This window comes from Microtus ochrogaster, unplaced genomic scaffold, assembly GCF_000317375.1.
Source record: "Microtus ochrogaster isolate Prairie Vole_2 unplaced genomic scaffold, MicOch1.0 UNK118, whole genome shotgun sequence".
Classification (NCBI taxonomy): Eukaryota; Metazoa; Chordata; class Mammalia; order Rodentia; family Cricetidae; genus Microtus; species Microtus ochrogaster.
Window position 1 is genome coordinate 665,663 of NW_004949216.1, and position 8,501 is coordinate 674,163.

Consider the following 8,501-nt stretch of genomic DNA (forward strand, 5'->3'; position numbering starts at 1 on the left):
CCTCCTCCTCCTCCTCCTTCTTCTTCTTTTTGGTTTTTTGAGACAGGGCTTCAGTGTGTAACAGTCCTGGCTGTCCTGGAACAGCTTTCTTATACCACACCTGAACAAATGCTATCTGACTTCACCAAACAGAGCCCACTGCTTGTCATTTCAGCAGTTGTTGGTAATGGAGGTCTTCACTATGTCTCCTAAGGGGGCAAGTGGGCACGGTCCTCCCTACAGCTTCCATCCCAGGACTCACCAACTCTGTGGTTGTGTTTTGTCAGTCAGATATATGGAGGAACCAAGAATGAGGACATTAGGCTGGTCACTACCATGAGCTTTTCGTACTGAGTCCCAGTTTCATTACCCACGAGACCGAGACTAATTGTTGTGATCCAGCTCATGGTACTTCATGCATGGACTGCTGTATCATTCTTCAGACATGATATTGATGTTTGCAGGATTCTCACAAGCTATTGCTCACCCATGGCAAGCATAAGAAATGTTAACCACCTTGGACCACCCTAACATATATTCTCATCAACGTTGGTTTATGCACGATATCAGATGCTTTGCTGCATACTGACTCAGCTCATTCTTAAGGTTTATTTATTTCTGTTGCTGGGCTATTAGGATTAGAAAACCTGAGATGACAGGGACAAGAGGCTTCCCCTTTGTCCAAGGCCTAGTGTTAGAGCCTGGACAGATGCCTTTAGCAAAGCTTCTGGTGCCACTTAGGATGCTAGATTTGTGCCCTCTCTGTGATCAGGCGAAATAATCGCATTCACTGCATGATGCCGAGCATGCTGAAGAAGTGACTGGTCTCCTAAAAACGATTGCTGTCATCACTCTCTTCCAGGTTATTCACAGCTGCTTGTGCTGCTGGAAAACTGAAGCTTTGACAACTTCTATACCATAAAGTGCACTTTGATTTAGACCAGGTCTTCTTTCTAGTTTCCCTCTCTCTCTTAAAATATGTTTTATACTCTCTACTTCCTTTACTGTGCTGATTGTGAGCAGCACAATAGTGGCCGGCATTGGCAGCTTGGGTCCACAAGAAATGAAATTGTGAACTGGGAATGTAGCTACTTTGGTAGAGTGCTTGTCTAATATAGCTTGCCTTGTATACGTGAACCCCTGTGGTCAATTCCTAGTATCACATGAATCACCACAAATGCCATGTGTGAAGGAGAGGCTGGGGACTGGGAGTTTAAGGTCATCCTTCACTACCGAGCATGTCTGAAGCCAGCACAGAGTTTTCGAGATCTTGTATCAAAAATGAAAAAGAATTGGTAGCGATTTTAGGAAAACATAGGTCTAAGGCAGGAAACAGGTCTCAAATGGGTCCATTCTGTTTTCCTGTCAGCTGTGACTTTCTGTCTCTGGAACTACCTGGGTAGAGCCAGTGAAAATCATCAATCATATACTTCATCTGCATTCAGATGGCAGTGGAAAGGCATTGCTTGATCCTCCTGCTTTCTCCGGGGGTTGGGAAGATGACACAGCTCCTGGAATCTCAGTGGCATTTTCCTTTCCACCCTCCTTTCTACTTCAGGAAACTGTTGTTCTCTTTTAATAAATCTTGCTTGCTCTTTAAACACCGTCTCTTAGTTCCCTTCCTCAAACTTCCAGCCCAATGGCCTTAACTGTCACTAGTCAATGCCATTATTTTTCCCATAGGGTTAATGATAAGAGGCTACACATCTCCTCTGAGACAATAGACTCCAGCCACTCTGATCTTAACATTTCTTGTAAAAAAATCTGAGGAGATCACTCAGTTGGTAAAGTACTTGTCCTGTAAACATTAGAATGTACATTCAGTGCCCAGAATGCAGGTGAAAAAAAAATCCGGCAAAATTGGGGCCTAGGGAGATGACTCAGTAGGTGAGAACTCTTGCAGCACAAACACAGGGATCTCTGTTTGAATTCTCCGTACCCACGCTGAAGATGGGAATAGCTGCTTGTGCCTGAACTCCAGCAATGAGGGACAAAGACAATCAGATCCCTGGTGGGATAGGGTGGGGTGGTTCACTTGCAAGCCAGCCCAGCCTGAAATGTATAGTTTAAGGCTCAGTGAGAGATCCTGTCTCAAGCGAATAAAACTATGAGTATAGAGCCAGACACCTGATGTCCTCTACTGGCCATTGTACACAAGGACACAACACACAGAAAGACATAGACACTGGAATGGGGTATCTGTAAGGAAGGAATCTCAGTGCCTTATGGTGTTGTCCTGATGTCCTCTACTGCCCATTGTACACAAGGACACAACACACAGAGAGACATAGACACCGGAATGGGGTATCTGTAAGGAAGGCATCTCAGTGCCTTATGGTGTTGTTTAGTGAGATTAATCCTGGCACCCCCACTGTCCCACACCAAATCACAGGGCCTGCTTTCTGAATAGATTGGATTGATCATTTTAATCAATAACAGAGGGATTCATCAGAACCCCAAGGGACACATGGAAAGCAGGATTGGCTAAATGCAACAGATTGAGGACAATGTCAGAAGGCAGAGGAACCAATGTGAGCTGGCCCAGGGACAAGGCCCTTAGCATAATCACTGCATAGGGGCTGCATAGGAGGAAATGATACAAGGAAAAAAAAACCATAGACTCCCAGAAGCACCTGATGTCCCTTCCTGGCCTGGAGACTCTCTAGGGTACTCCTCTCTTCCCTTTTTTGCTGTGTTGGTCCTTGTGTCTGAAGAGGCACGTGAAAGTTATTGTAAACTATGATTTATTCAATCTTTCTTGTTAAAATCTTCAGAATATTTTCTGAAAGGGCTATGAAGTTCATAAAGATCTCCTTAAGATCACTAAAAAGTTGCATGCATATGATAATATATTTCAATAATTACTGAAGGTTATAAAGCTAATTATAAAAGCCTTTCCCTGCTGGGCAGTGGTGGTGCATGCCTTTAATCGAGGCAGAGGCAGGTGGATCTTTGTGAATTTAAGGCCAGCCTGGTCTACAAGAGCTAGTTCCAGGACAGGCTTCAAAGCTACAGAGAAACTCTGTCCCCCAAAAAAGGGAAAAAGAAAAAAAAAAGGAGAAAAAGTCTTTCTCTCCTATCTCCTTGCAACCAGCAACACTGACTAATGTCAACCACTGTTACCAATGCCCTATTGGTGTTTCAATTTTAATGAAAGCGTATAGATGCATATATGTGTGTATTCTCTTCAAGCAGGACCAATGTATGCGTGGGCTTTGATTTTCTCACTTTAGTACTTATTTGCATGTCGATCCCACAGAGGCATAGTAAACTGCAGATACACTATAATTTATTTAACCATTCATGTATTGATAGACATTTAACTAATTCCTGGTTGGGTCTACTGCAACAAGTAAACAAACATCTGGGCTAGAGATATGTTTTGTTCACACCATCAGGTCTAGCCTGAAGCATAAGCTCCTGGAAGTATCATTACAGGTTGGAGCCACGAAATGTTTACTATGTAACCTCTCATTGCCCCTGTAGTTCATATGATCATTAATTTTTCTGCGTACGTGGATGAGTCTCTTTTATAGATTACTTCCATCTCGCCCCTCTCCCTAGGGCAGAAAAACCAGGCTGTTCACCCATTTGCCCCTCAGTGAAAAGACAGCGCAGATTCAAGAGAGTACACCTGAATGCGCCACTCCAGCAAGCCCAACATAGCTGTCACTCAACACATCTTAAGTGGATAAAGAACTGCACCAGGCCAGACTCCTAGACAGGCAATCAATATGTGTCACAGTTTAATTATGCTGTATCAATAAAAAGGAACATCATCGTTTGTACTAGTAAACACAGACTTTAACCAACTTCACTGCACATTTTTGCTAATAGGAAAGACACAAAATCCCATTTAAGTAGAAAGAAATATTCAAAATTCTAATAGCAAATAGGTCTCTAAATGGTCAGATGTAAATCCAATTTCTCCTACTTTTGAATGAAATACTTTAAGTAACAAAAGCAAAATGATCTATGCTTACCATATTATCAGCATGTAGTTCTCCCTTCCTTCCTTTCCATCTGTCTTTTTATCAATGTGGTGATCAAACCTAGAGTCTTGTGTATCTTCGACGAGCAGTCTACTAACCAAGCTACACTCTCAGACTATAGTTAGTTTTTAAATACCTTTTATTTTATAGGGCTTATTGATCTATAACTTAAGAGAAAGACATTTTCTTTTAAATTTTGGGAAAGATACTTCCATCGCCTCATTATGAATTGAGGTGTGTCTTCTCTGGGGTCCCCCTGACTTGAATAGTTAAGGAAATTGCCAGATCTAGGGAATAGAAAATAGGTTTCATTTTCTTCACTTTCCAAATGAGACTACCTGGCTGTCTTGCATATATGGGACGGGCAAATGGTACCAACGACCCATAGCAAAAAAGACTGCTCTTGTGTGAGTGAGTGGCTGCCCCCTGCTAGGTTTCAACTGTTGATTCCTAAATTTCTCTTACTGATTAACTTCCCCTTAAGAGTTGCACAACTCACTTGCAGCTTTACATGAAATAGCCACGTAGACAAGTAACATTTGTTGCAAGTTGACTTTGGAGGACACATGCGTTCTTATCTTTGCAATGAAGGAACACAGAATGGCCAATTGTAAAAACAGAAACAAGCAAAAATTCTCCAGCTTAATTTTCCAAGTCTTAGGTTACTCAGTCAAGTAAAAACCTCAAATTAATTTTTAATCCTCCTATTTATTGGCTCCCCGAGGAGCTTCTGTGGTCTGGAACCTCTAACAAATGTTTCTCAGTACTGTTTATTCATCAATCAACATGAGGTATATTCCTTATTTTGGTTAATCTTCACAGAGTCTCACTTTGTGAGATTGATACTGATTGGCTTTTTCACACCCTTGAGCTTGAAATTCACTAATCACTGACATTTAGGGAAAAAAAAAACCAGAGATGTGGGGGGGGGGCCCAAAAATAAAACCTCAGCTCACTGAAAACATCTCAACTGGCTGCAGTGGGCTGGTCCCACCTGACAACACAAGCTCAACGCATCGTACCTTAAAGATGAATCGCAGGTGAGCTGATATCCTGTTAGGCTGCAAAGAAGGGCAAGCGTTCTGGTTCTGGCCTCCTCAGCTCCGCTTTGCGAAAGCCACAGGCGCTATTCTGAAACCTCATTGTTGGAGCTTTTATATATGGAGTAGAGGGAGTAACAGAAATCCCTCCGTCTTTCAAGGTCATTTGAGCCAAATTAGTAGAATCAGGCACTATTTCTCCAGGGACACTGTAGCCTTCCCTCATGGTGAGAGATGGTTCTAAAGAAATCCCATCTCTCCCTCCCCTGCCTGCGCCTGAGCAGGCAAGCTTCTGTTTTGGCAGTTTCTCATGAACGCTATGACTTGGCCTGAACCTGGAGAAGTGGTTTAGAACATGTACGGATTACCCATGTGCCCTGTTGCTCTGTGACTCGTGAAAAGCCACCCTCTGCCCCTTAGTGTGTAAAGGGTACTGGAATGGTGGGTCGAGCCACACTTGGGTATAATCTTACAGGAAGACTTAGTGAGGCATCTTGTTCTTTGGAGCCATTAATCCTTGAATAGAATCGGTGATGACATATCACGGCCTGCTAGCACTCTACCAGCTGGAGAAGGAATTGACCGCTGGAGAGTGTTTTCCAATCAAACGCATCCAAGTGAGATCGACTTCTCCTTTTAGAGTGGCTCTTGTCCCATCACTGAGAAGCACACTTTGTCCTTAGGAAAAACATTTGGAACTGTCACTGATCTGTTCACAGAAATAGCCCCGGTTTTCATCAAATCCTTTCACTCTTCTGCTAATTACAAACCCACTACATGGTACAGTGGGCTATAAATCTGCAACTTACATAACATGTGACAATTCATCCAGCATTGATATGCAGATTTTAGCTTACTGAAATGATAATATTTAATGTTGAGTCTGTAAAAGTGTCTTAATAAGCCACTTACTGTAAACTAGATGCCTAATTTAATAGCAGAAATAAGCTTTACAACATATTTTTTTTTAAAAAATTATGTTTGAAAATAGTTTTTCTGGAAACTGCCTGTACAAAAGCAACAATTGAAAAAAATCCTCCTCAATGAAAACATTTCTAAAGTATTCATTGAAGCCACAATGAGATTCACAATGAAGTTTAGATGTATATCTTAAAACTTCAAATGAATGTTAATATTTTGCATTTATTATATTTCTACTTAATGCAGTAAAACTAAATGCAGTAAAACTAAGTAGCGAAGAGCAAATTACTGTAAGATAATTGCCTTCTTCCTCATTTCCCTTTCTCCCCTCTTCTTCCTTCTCCTCTTGCCCCTCAATCCCTCCCTGCCCTCTCCTTTCCTCCGTCCCTTGTCCTTCTTCCCTCTTCCCTCTTTCTTGTCTCTTCTCTATCATATGGTACAAAAGTTCTGACAACTATGTTGATTATATGAGACTCTTCATTCTTATTTGAAGCCATAAGAAAAAGTTCAAGAAACATAAAAATATTTCTTATGGGCTGCTACCATACTTGGGACTTCCACAAACATCTGTCTGTCTGTCTATCTATATCTATATCTATATCTATATCTATATCTATATCATCTATATCTATATCTATCTATCTATCTATATCTATATCTATCTATCTATCTATCTATCTATCTATCTATCTATCTATCTATCTATCTATCTAATCTATCTAATCATTTGTTGTGGGCAGAGACTGCTCTTTTGTTTTCCAGGCACCCAGACCCGAATAATCACACAGAAGCTATATTAATTACAACACCTTTTGGCCAATGACTCAGGGATATTTCTAGCTACCTCTTATATCTTGAATTAACTCATTTCTATTAATCTGTGTATCGCCACGAGGCTGTGGCTTACAGGTAAGATTTGGCTGCATCTTTCTCCTTCAGCAGCTACATGGTGTCTCCTTGACTCTGCCTACTCTCTATATCACTTTTTGGATTTCTCGCCTGGCTTTACTCTGCTAAGCCACTGGTCGAAAAAGCTTTATTCATTAACCAATAAAAGGAACACATATACAGAAGGACTTCCCACATCAATTCATTTTTTTTGAGACAAGGTTTCTCTGTGCAGCTTTGGAGCCTGTCCTGGAACTTGCCCTGTAGACCAGGCTGGTCTCAAACTCAGATCCTCTTGTCTCATTCAGAGAGATGAGATCACTTAACCGAGTAATAGCAATATTAGAATCTGAACCCAAGGTGCCTAACTCTTATTTTCTTGCCTAAATGCTCTCATTATTCAGTTATAGGAAGGCTCTTGTCTCAGACAAAAGCTCACAGCGTTTCCACCCATTTTCAAATCAAAAGGGTTTATTTGAAAGATGAAGAAATGATAGACATATGCTCATGTCAGAACCTTTGTAGGACCCTCCTTTTGGAAGGTGGAACATTGATAACAGTCGTGGTCTGTGACCCAGTTAATGCCCAAAGGGGGTGAAGAGGAAAGCAGGTTCACCCAGCTGAGAAGAAGCCACTTCAAATCTACATGCAGGCACCCACTTCAAGATTTCAAGATGTTGCTCCATGTGTAGTTCTTTGGCACAACAAGACTGTAACTGCAGAAGTCCTTCTTTGTCCTTATTGTGGAACTGGAGATTTAGTTCTGATTTTCACATTTTGAACTTTATTTTGAGCCCAAGTATGGATATACCTTATATTTTATTTTATTTGCAAAACTTTTCTTTTTTTGAATGGTGGATGACCACCCTACCTCCAAAAGCAAATCCTTTTCCTCCAATATACAAGTAAAACTTTTCTTTTGGTGGTACTGGAAACTGAACCTAGGTCTTCACGATGCTGGAAGGTGCTCTCTTGCTAAGAAGCTACAGCCCTAAATCACTCCGTGTTTTATTTCTTATTTCATTGATTGACAGACAACCGAATTATTTCCACTTTCTTGGCTCTTGTGAATCATGTGGCTCTGAAACTCATGCACAAGGTTTTGTTTGAACACCCGGCTTTAGTTCGAGCTCTGCCTGGTTTTGTAAATCATGCCATAGTGCAGACACACATATCCGTTCATGTAGGAATTGTCTAGAGTGGAATTTAGTAGAGGCTTGGCCTTTACAGAAAACGTGTGTTTTTCCACATGAACCACTACACTGAGCTGCCAAGACCTTGATGTTAAGACAAAGCACCTTTTGAGACTGTTAGAAACACACCCTATCTCTTCTTACTCATCAGAAGTGTGCCTGTGCCTCCTACCTATGATCGGTCGCTAGGTGTGGGTGTGGCCTGAGAGAAAAGCTTAGAAGGGGTGTTCGTAAATAGAAATGGATTTTAGTTTATACCTCCAGCCTCTACTTCAGGATTCACCGCAGTTTCCCAAAGGTGGAGGCATGCGTGGTCTGAGTGAACATGATAGGAAACAGTGGTCTCAGAATTAATGGTAATAACAGTCTCCTGTTGAAAGGACATCCTGACCTCGGATGGATTAGGTGAAAACGGTCCTGAAGATAAGATTGAAGTCTTCTTTTAACTGGCTGATGTGACTTGACTTCAGATCCAAACACATGAATCT